Genomic DNA, 9958 nt, shown 5'->3' on the forward strand with positions numbered 1-9958 from the left:
TGGGGAAGAGGTCCTTTTACTCCTGTGGGAATGATTTGAACTCCCATCTCTGGAGTTAGTACTGCTCTGGTGGAGGCACAGATGTCCAACCCTGTGCTCCCTCTGGTTCGTCTGGTGAGAGATCTGATGGATAATGTGTCCTGGGCACTACCCTGATGGTGTTGCTGGGTTCCTCCATGGTGTTTCTGGGTTCCTCCAGTGCCCCGTATTTTTGTGGTCATGGGCCTCAGAGCATTGGGCCCCCTGTCCATTTTTTGGCAACGGAGCCTGATGCCTTTCTCCACAATATCGTGGGCAAACACCTGGTCCTTGTCCGTTTTTTGATAACAGAGTACCCTCTATGGTGGTTTGAGAACAGCATTCATTAGCCCAATGTCTCCCTCTACGGCATTGTGGGCAAATACCCAGTATTCTACTCCTTTGATACCTAGCTTTGTTAAACCCTCCTCCTATGGGGCAATTCCTTTTAAAATGTCCTGTTTGTTCACAATTGTAGCATGTTTTTGGCCTGGCATCTAAAGCCTGTTGTACTACAGCTGCCAAGACTTGCCCTTATTCATTAATGTCTCTACATAATTTTATATATGTGTTTAAATCTCCATGTTTCCATGGTCTAATGACCTCTCTGCACCAATGATTTGCTTGCTCATAAGCCAGTTGTTTAATTAATGGCATTGCTTGTTCTGTATCCCCAAAAACTCTGGTAGCTGTTTGAATAAGCCTATCTACAAATTCAGCATAAGGTTCATTAGCTCTCTGTATTACCTTAGATAATTGACCTTGTAAATCTCCATGTCCTTGTAAAGTCTTCCATGCCCTAACTGCATCTGCAGCAATTTGTGCATATATAGCAGGATCATATTCAATTTGTTGCCATTGACCCTCTTAAGGTCCTTTTCCTAACAACATATCTAGATTTCTTTGAGTGTAACTGGCTGCTGCATTTTGCCTAGCCGTCTCCATGCAAAATTCCTCATTGGCAACCTTCCATGACAAATATTGTCCTCCATTTAGCACAGATTTACACATGCTAGCCCAATCTGCTGGCGTCATGTCCAAGTTGGTAATGGATTCGACCATGCTTACAGTGAAGGGTGCTTAAGGACCATAGGTTGTTACAGCCTCCTTTAACTACTTCACTATTTTGAAATCTAAATCACGGTGAATTCGCTGCCCTCCTGCCTGCTCAAATACAGGGCATGCTAATCTTTGAGGTCCTGTCTCAGGATCCCATCTATCAACTATGGGGGTTGAGGCTACTCAGCTGTCTCCATAGGTGGAGCTGTTGGTTGATTTACACCCTCTGGTGATAGAACGGTGTTAGTAGCAGCCTCCTGTTGTAGCTTTTCCCCTAATAGCTGTTTCTCCTCTAAGCTTTCTTCCTTTAAATTTTCTTCCTCTGTCTGACTAGCTCGAGAGACCTTCTCTTTTGCTTGATCTAAAATGTCTTTCTCCATGGTCTGAACCTCTAACAATTTACTTAACACTCTTTCAGTTTGTTTTTTACTAATTTCTAATCTATTATAAAGATAACGCAACCCAATAAGATAACACAAAACAAAACCAAAACAGAATGAAACAAAAACGGAACAAAAAATCGTTGTATCAATTTTCCTATTTTCTTGTCATGTGCATTGTGGTCTATTTCTATCTCTTCCTCAAGGGCGAACAACTTCAAACCTTGAGCCAACCATTTTTCCCAGTTTGCCTGAGAAAGTTCTAGGGATAGGCAGCTTGAAACAAAAACAAAACAAATCAAAACAAGAACACATTGTTTTTTAAAATGGTCACCCATTCTCTCGCCTTTCCTTAGGGGCGAGCAATTTCTCTTACCCCCAAGCTTCAGGCATTCCCTGCATGGGTCGCCAAATGCCGCAGTCTGGCTGGGCACAAATCACGAGCCACTGAAGCAGGAACAAACTTTATTTTTGAACTCCACCAAAACACTACACACACGCTCATTAAAAAAACAAACAAACAACAACAACAACAACAAAAAAAAAAATATATATATATATCAGTGGATTGAACCTAGCAATATAAAAAAGAATTATATGCTATGACCTAGTGGAGTTTATTGTAAATAAATGGAGAAACATACCATGTTCCTGAGTTGGAAGAATCAATATAATGAAAATATCAATTCTCCCAAATTGATTATGGTAGGTTTAATTCAGAAGGAAGTATCAAGGAAGATATTTTATAATGTAGACAAGCTCATTGTAAAATTTTTATACAGAAATGTGATCCCTTGAAAGCTAAGACAAGTCTGAAGAAAATACAGTAAGAAGAACCATGTTAGTTTCAATATACCTCTACAGCAACCAAGACTGTGTGGTACTGACTCAGGCACAGAGATCAATGGGATAGAATAGAGACTACAGAAATGGGCCTACACAGCACAGGCACAATCTGCATGCCTATGATTCCAGCTACTCCAGAGGCTGAGGCAGGAGGATTGCAAACGTGAGGACAGCATCAGAAACTTGGCGAGGCTCTGTCTCAAAAAGGGCTGGGAATGTTGCTCAGTTATAAAGTGCCCCTGAGTTCAATCCCCAGTATGAAAAAGAAGCAGCAGCTCACTCTTTTTTTTTTCAAAAATTAACTCAAAATGTATCACTGACTTAAATAGAAAGCATTTAATATAAAATGTAAGATTTTTTAAAAAAATCAGTGAATATTTTTGGATTTAGAATTAAGAGTTCTTGGATTTGATACCAAAAGACAGTCTATAAAATGAACAATTTTTAAACTCAAAATTATCTAAATTAAAAGCTTTTTCTACAAAAGATATTGAAAAGAGAATTGGGAAAAATGAAGTACTGAGAGAATATATTTGCAAACCATATATATGACAACTTGTATCTAGTACATATAAAGAACTCATAAAACTCAAAGAAAAAGGGAAAAAAACTAATCCAAAGAAGGTAAAGGACAAGAACATACATTTAACTAAAAAGAATAAGCAGGTAGCACATGAAAAGATACTTAATTATTATTTACTAACAAAATACAAACTGAACCACAAGATATTACTACACACCTATCAGGATGACTAAAACTAAACACATGACATACTGACACTGTGAAGGCTGCAGAGAAAGTGGGGTCACCTGTACATTGCTAGTGGGAATGAAAAATAATACAACCATTCTGGAACAGAGCACGGCAGGTGTTTTGACAAAACTACGTACTTACTCTGGAACCTGGCAATTACATTCTTAGGCACTTATCCCAGGGAAATGATATTTTATGTTCTCACAAAACCTTATATACAAATGCTTGTATAAGCTATATTTGTAATAACCCCAAACAGAAAATAACCCAGATGCCCTTCAGTGAGTGGACAGTCATACAGATCTGGTACCTCCATGCCATGGAACACGACCACATAGACTTATCTCAAGGGCATTATGCTAAGTTTAAAAGCTGGCCTCAAAGCTTCCTATTACATAGTATTCTTTTTATTTTAATATTTATTTTTTAGTTCTCGGCGGACACAACATCTTTGTTTGTATGTGGTACTGAGGATCCAACCTGGGCACACGCATGCCAGGCAAGCGCGCCACCACTTGAGCCACATCCTAGGCCCTTACATAGTATTCTTGAAATGACAAAATGATAGACAAGGAGAGTGGATTGGTGGTTGCCAGAGACTAGGGATGGTGGGAGGGAGGAAAGGGGCTAAAAGAGCGTGGCATGAGAGGTCTTTGGGGTGGGACTGTTACATATTTTGCTTGTACATGTGATGGAAACAAAATGCAAATGAGAGCACAGGACAGTGAGCAAGCTCAGTGGGTGGTGCCAGTGTCTGTTCCTGGTCGTGCTGTGATTATGCAAGGTGCTATCACCTGGGACACTGGTGGAGGGTGTGTGAGACCCCTGCATCACTTCTTACAACTACACGCAAATATACAAATGCCTAAAGAAATTGTTTTAAATGGCTTTCTGAGAGTAGTAGTAATGAAGGCAAAAGGCAGCCACTCTTTTTATGTCTTAATTATTTTATCTACAGACTTTCTGTCTTTGGTGTTGCTCTGACTAATTTCTTTTACACTTAATTTCCCTATTTTTCTGTTGTCCCTGTTTTTCCTATTAAATAATCAATAGTATATCTGTGTCTGATGCGAGACTAAGTTGCATTTAAATATAGAAACTTGCTGTGGATCTCCAGAGGGATCATCCCCACTGTCCCCAGAGCAGCAGACTCCATTGAGGTTGTCAGGCTCCCTGAGTGGACAGCCTGCAGGCACAGAATAAACTGTGCTTTTGCAATGCCTTCCTTACTAGTCCTTTAAATCACCTCATGTGTTAAAACAAATAAAGTGACGTTTTTGTTCAACTCATTCTGAACCTCTGTCATTACCCTTGGTTCAGAATAAAGTATGACTTTCTAGAAAGAGTAATGAATGACTCACTAGAGTTCCAGGAGGACGTGTTGAGCAACAGAATTAAGGGTCAGAATACGCACAAGACCACAGCCAGAGACTGCAGACTCTAGGGAGGAATGATAAAATAATAAAAAAGAGAGGGACAGTGACAGTCTGTACCATAGACCTAAGTACATGCCATTCATCTGCCTGGCCTGCCGTCCCCCGTCCTCCAATCCTGCTCAGGTGTCCATACCTTCCCAGTCTCTGTATCCAGGGCTATTCTCATCCCCAGGCTGTGCCACTTACATGAACAGGCATACTTCCATCACGGTATGTAAAATGGTCAGAGGCACTACAGTGTTACCATCGAGAACTTGACACAAGAGGTGCAGTGGTGTGTGCCTGTAATTCCAGGGTGCAATCCCTACTACGGCCAGGGGGAAAAAAGGAGAACCAGAACAACTGTGATACCAAACTGAGCTTGAACTCAGCTGTGTGATGATGAGCCAGTTATTTAATGTCTTGTTGGGACCCAATTTCCTCATCTACGAAATGGCAGTAGTTACAGTGCTTACCTCACGGAGTTGTAAAGATTCATCTGTACAGGTACAATGCTTGGAAGGCACCCTATGCCGAGCAAGCACTCTGTGTGAGCTGTGATTCTGTGTGACGTAATTAGACCATAAACTACTTGAGCCAGTGTGAATTATTTATTCCCCTGGATTATTCCCCAACTGCTCTGAGGCCTAATGCCTTGACAGATGCTCTCCTGCAGTGGCCGTGGGCCTGGAATCTGGGAGCCCACAGCTGGGCCATCGTCAGGTGTTGCTGGGCCCATTGGTCACTTGGAGACTCCTCTGGGGGGCAGAGTACCCAGGGTCACCCACGTGGTTTGGGCAGGACTGGGTCCTTACAGGTTGTTGGACTTGCTGCAGTTGCTCTCTAGCTGCTGGTCAGAGCCACCCCCAGCCCTCTGTGGGGCCAGGGAGTGCGGCTGGCTTCCCTGGAATGAGCCCGCCAGGCAGGCACCCAGCGTGTAGCCCATCTCAGAGCGACTCACCCCTAAGGCATTGTATTTGCTAAAAGTCAGTCGATGGATCCAGGCCACTATCCAGGTGAGCGAGGGACAGGGCAGGAGGAGGCAGGATCCCTGGGAGCTGCCTGGAGGCTGCCCACAGCTCTGCCTCCTGGACTGAGGGTTCACGTTCCATTCACAGGCCACATACACCTGCTGCCTCCCTCAGCCCCTGAGGTGCCTCGCTCTGTAGGTAGAAAATAACCTTATGATAGTCATAAAGTGCCACTTTTTCTTATTCATTTGAACAAAAGGGAAAGGGTAATGTTTTTCTTCATTATGAAGGAAAAGTACAGAATCTTATGTCAGTAACACTTAAACTATATGACTTTTTTTTTTTGTACTAGGGATTGAACCCAGGGACCCAGGGGTGCCTAACCACTGAGCCACATCCCCAGCCCTTTTTATATTTTAATACAGCTCTCACTAAATTGCTTAGGACCTCATTAAGTTGCTGAGGCTGATTTTGAACTTGCAATCCTCCTGCCTTAACCTCCCAAGCTACTGGGATTGCAGGCATGCACCTCCATGCCCAGATATGTGAATAAAATGCTATAAATCAAAACGCAAAGAATAAGACTTTCCTTAGAGCTGGGGTTGTAGTCCAGTGGTGGAATATGTACCTGGCATGTGTGAGACACTGGGTTTGAGCCTCAGCACCACATAAATAAATAAAATAAAGTTATTTTTTTAAAAAGTAAATTAACCCTTAAAAAACAAGATTTTCCTTAGATGTTATTTTTAATTTTCTGATATTTATGATAATAACAACATTTAAACATTAATTACTTTATTTCACTTCCATGTTTGACTTGAGTTGAAGATACCCCAAGAGATCAGAACGTAAAACCTACTTTTGCATCTTAAATTTCAAGTAATTTCAACTGTGTAATTCTGTTTACAGTGGGTCTGGGACACCAAGAAATGTGGATGATCTAACCTCCTTTTCTCAAATCAACTCCTTGTCACGGCTGCCTAACGAGATGAACCAACGGGGACGCATGATTGCAGGGAGCAGGGACCATATGCCTATAGCTATCCCAGGCCACGTGGAAGGCAGAGCAGCTGTGTGCCCCGCCTTGTGCCCCTTGCTCTCTGACCCTCCTCTCCAGGACACACCTTTCCCTAGACATAGACAGAAGCCACCCACAGTGTTGCCGAGGAACCTCTGGCTGGGGTCCACAGCAGCCTTGTCATTGCAGAGCCGAGTTCAAGGGGAGCAGCCACCCCTTAGGATCCTGGGGGTTGGTTGCGGGAGCCCACAGGACACCAAGCCCTGAAGTCTGTGTTGTTCCAGTCCTTGCATGCACTGGTGTGGTGTCGAGGGGGACCCACACAGATGCTCCGTACACTTCAGGTGATCGCTGGATGACTTACAACACCAATGCTACATAGACAGTTGTTAGTCTGTGTTAGAGGAAATGGCAAGGGGAAAGGTAGTATCTGTCTGTACCTACGGACGTGTCTTCCTGTACATTCTCTATGTTGAATTCACAGGTGTGAACCCATCTTGGGTGGAGGACTAGCTATATTTTGGTGGCATAGTGACAAAAGTCCATTTTTGTGGTTCCCAGGCCATTGAGCCTGAACTTCTTTTTTTTTTTTTTTCTTTTTAAAACTGGGACTTTGAGACAACATTACATGTTTAGGCTTGAATTATACTGGAAGTTCTGAGACTATTCCTGAACAGTACTTCCAGGGCTCTCTTGCGCTCTGACTTGTTAGATCCAATTAACTTCCCATCCCTCTACTCCTGACCCCATTGTTCTGGAAACTGCTTCCTGGTCAGCCTTCAGTCCTGATCTAAAGGGATCTCCTAATTTTCTCTGCTTTCTTCTGCCCCAGCCCTCTGCTAACTGAATGCCTTCCTCCCTACCGCTGAAATCTGATCCCACTCTTCTGAGCTTAGAAACATGACTTAAATCATGTTTCTCCACTCAAAGCCTCCCCATTCTGGATTTTTCTTGTTGATTAAATTGTCACTACTTATTTTGATTTTTAACCAAATACTCTCTGCTCAGTTAAACCTTCTGAATGTGCATCCACCCCAAAGCTGGCACCTCAGGGTATTGTTTTCAAGTTCTGAGCTTTGGAGATTAAATAGGCCATGAAAGGGGAGTGAGTCCTGCAATTGCTGTGCCATGTCACCAAGTGGTGGCAAACAATGCTGCCATACATTCTCAGCATGAAGGGCACCGGAGCTAAGAACACTTTTCCTGAATCAAGTGGTAGGTTTCTGCCTGATCTTTCTTCAAAACACAAGTTCCAAAACATAGTAGAGAAACAGTTAAAATCACTTCCAATTAGACAGCCACCTACAGGCAATACCTCTGTAGAGCAAGCATCTGTGGATGTGTGCATGGGGACACGCATGTGTGGGGACACACTGTAGGACACAGACAAGTTCTTTTCTATGGTTTTTAAATTATTTCCAAAACTCTGAAATTTTCATGCTGTTTTTACATAGTCTAAAAATTTCAAGTTTACTACTTTGCTGGCAAGAGTTTTATGTGACTACTCTTGAGGCTCAGAAGTGAAATATTCATGATTCAGAATGAAATTGTGACACAATAGGTTTGGGGTTTTTTTGTTTGTTTGTTTGTTTTCCCACTCTTCCTTGTCACATGACTTTTCAACCTCTCGCATTTTTTTCTCCGGTCATTTTTCCATATTAAATATATAAGTTACTATTTCATAGTCAGGAGAAAAAAAATTTTGCATATTTTCCAGTGAATAGAAAACAGCTTTCAACCACTGAGAAAAATTCAACTTAATTAGAATACAGCATTTAACCACTGAGAAAAATTCAACTTAATTTTACTCTCCCAGTAAATTTTTATTTACTGGCCTGAGTTACTGTTATTAATTTAACAACTATCACCAGCTTTCTTTGACCGTCAGGCATAAGTGTGTGTGTGTGTGTGTGTGTGTGTGTGTGTGTGTGTGTGTGTGTGTGTGTGGTTGCTTTATACTAAATATAAAGTGACAGTATCCTTGTTGGGGAAAAGAAAAACGACAGGTTTCATCATACTCAATAACCAAATTGTAAGATTCTATATAATTTTCTCTTCCTTGCACCTCTCTCAATTTAGCACTAGTGTTTAAATAGTATAGTAGTACTGAATTAAAATTCTGTTCTATAATTCAAACAATAGAATATATCAATTCACTGACTGTTATGGAAAACCTATTGTTTACCATTAATATTAGCCCTACTCATATCCATTTATCTATTGAAAATGAAAATTTTAATTCTAAGGCCAATGAATGATTAGTAATTGAATAAATGACATTTAATATCTGTTGGTGAAGGTTCAAGATGGTTAAACTGCTAATTTCTCAACACAGTATCCTTATACACACACAAAGAAAAGTACTTCATTTTCTTCTGTGATGACAGTCTCATTCTCTCTTTATAATCAAGTGCCTAAAATTCATCACTCAAGAAACTCCTAGAAAAGAAGGGAAACAGCATGGATCCAACGGCTCCCAGGAACGGAAGCACTGTAACAACCTGGCCTTCCTCTCCTGTCACCCAGCCCTCTGGACCCAAAGGAGTTGGGTGGCAGGGCTGCTGTATTAATAATCTATTGCCACACAACAAATCATCCCAAAACTCAGCAGCTTAAAGTGGAAAACACTATTTCACAGATTTGGACATTCAGGAATCCAGGTGTGATGACATGGTAAATGACACTGGATCAGATTCTGGAAAATAGATGATTCTTTTTACCGCATTTTTTACATATTATGTATTGTAATTCTATATCATAGGCAACTACAAACAAGTAGCACACTTAATTTTGCATGACCATTACATTTCCCAGAATGTCTTGTTCCATTGTAATTTCAAGTCTCTTGTGCACAATATTGCATTATTATCTTTTAATGTCTGTATAACTTGCCACGTTATCACCTCTCACATCACTGATAATGTTAATTAGCTTATTTCCTTTGTTTCCTGATTGCTTTAGCTAGAGGTCTATTTTATTAATTTTCTAAAAGAAACCGATTTGGGGTTTATAGATTTTCTCAACTGTTTTTCTGATTTTGTTTCATTCCTTTTTGTTCTGGGTTTTATTATCTCCTTCCTTTCTTCTGCGCAATTTGGGCTTAATCTTTTTTTTCCCCTCTCCTTGAGCTGAACTACTGGCGTGAACGTGTTCTGGTTCTAGGACAGGTGTCCCGTGTGATAGACCTGCTCTTCCACACTGCTCCGGGGACACCCAAGACAGACTGAGACGTCGTGTTTTCCTTTCTATTCAGTGAAGAATATTTTCCAACCTCTCCTTGATTCCTTCTTCAACACCTTAGTTACTTGGTTCCCAAATTTTGAGATTCCCACAGATGTCTCAGCATTGCTAGTTCAACTCAGTGGTGACCAGAAGTCATCCTTCATATGACCTTACCTTACTGACCCCCTGCTATTGACCCCAAACATAGCATATTTTGACAAAGGTCTCCACGGGTACCTAAAACATACATTCTGATATTGCTGGCTAGAGTGATC

Source organism: Ictidomys tridecemlineatus, chromosome 12 (genome assembly GCF_052094955.1).
Source record: "Ictidomys tridecemlineatus isolate mIctTri1 chromosome 12, mIctTri1.hap1, whole genome shotgun sequence".
NCBI lineage: Eukaryota > Metazoa > Chordata > Mammalia > Rodentia > Sciuridae > Ictidomys > Ictidomys tridecemlineatus.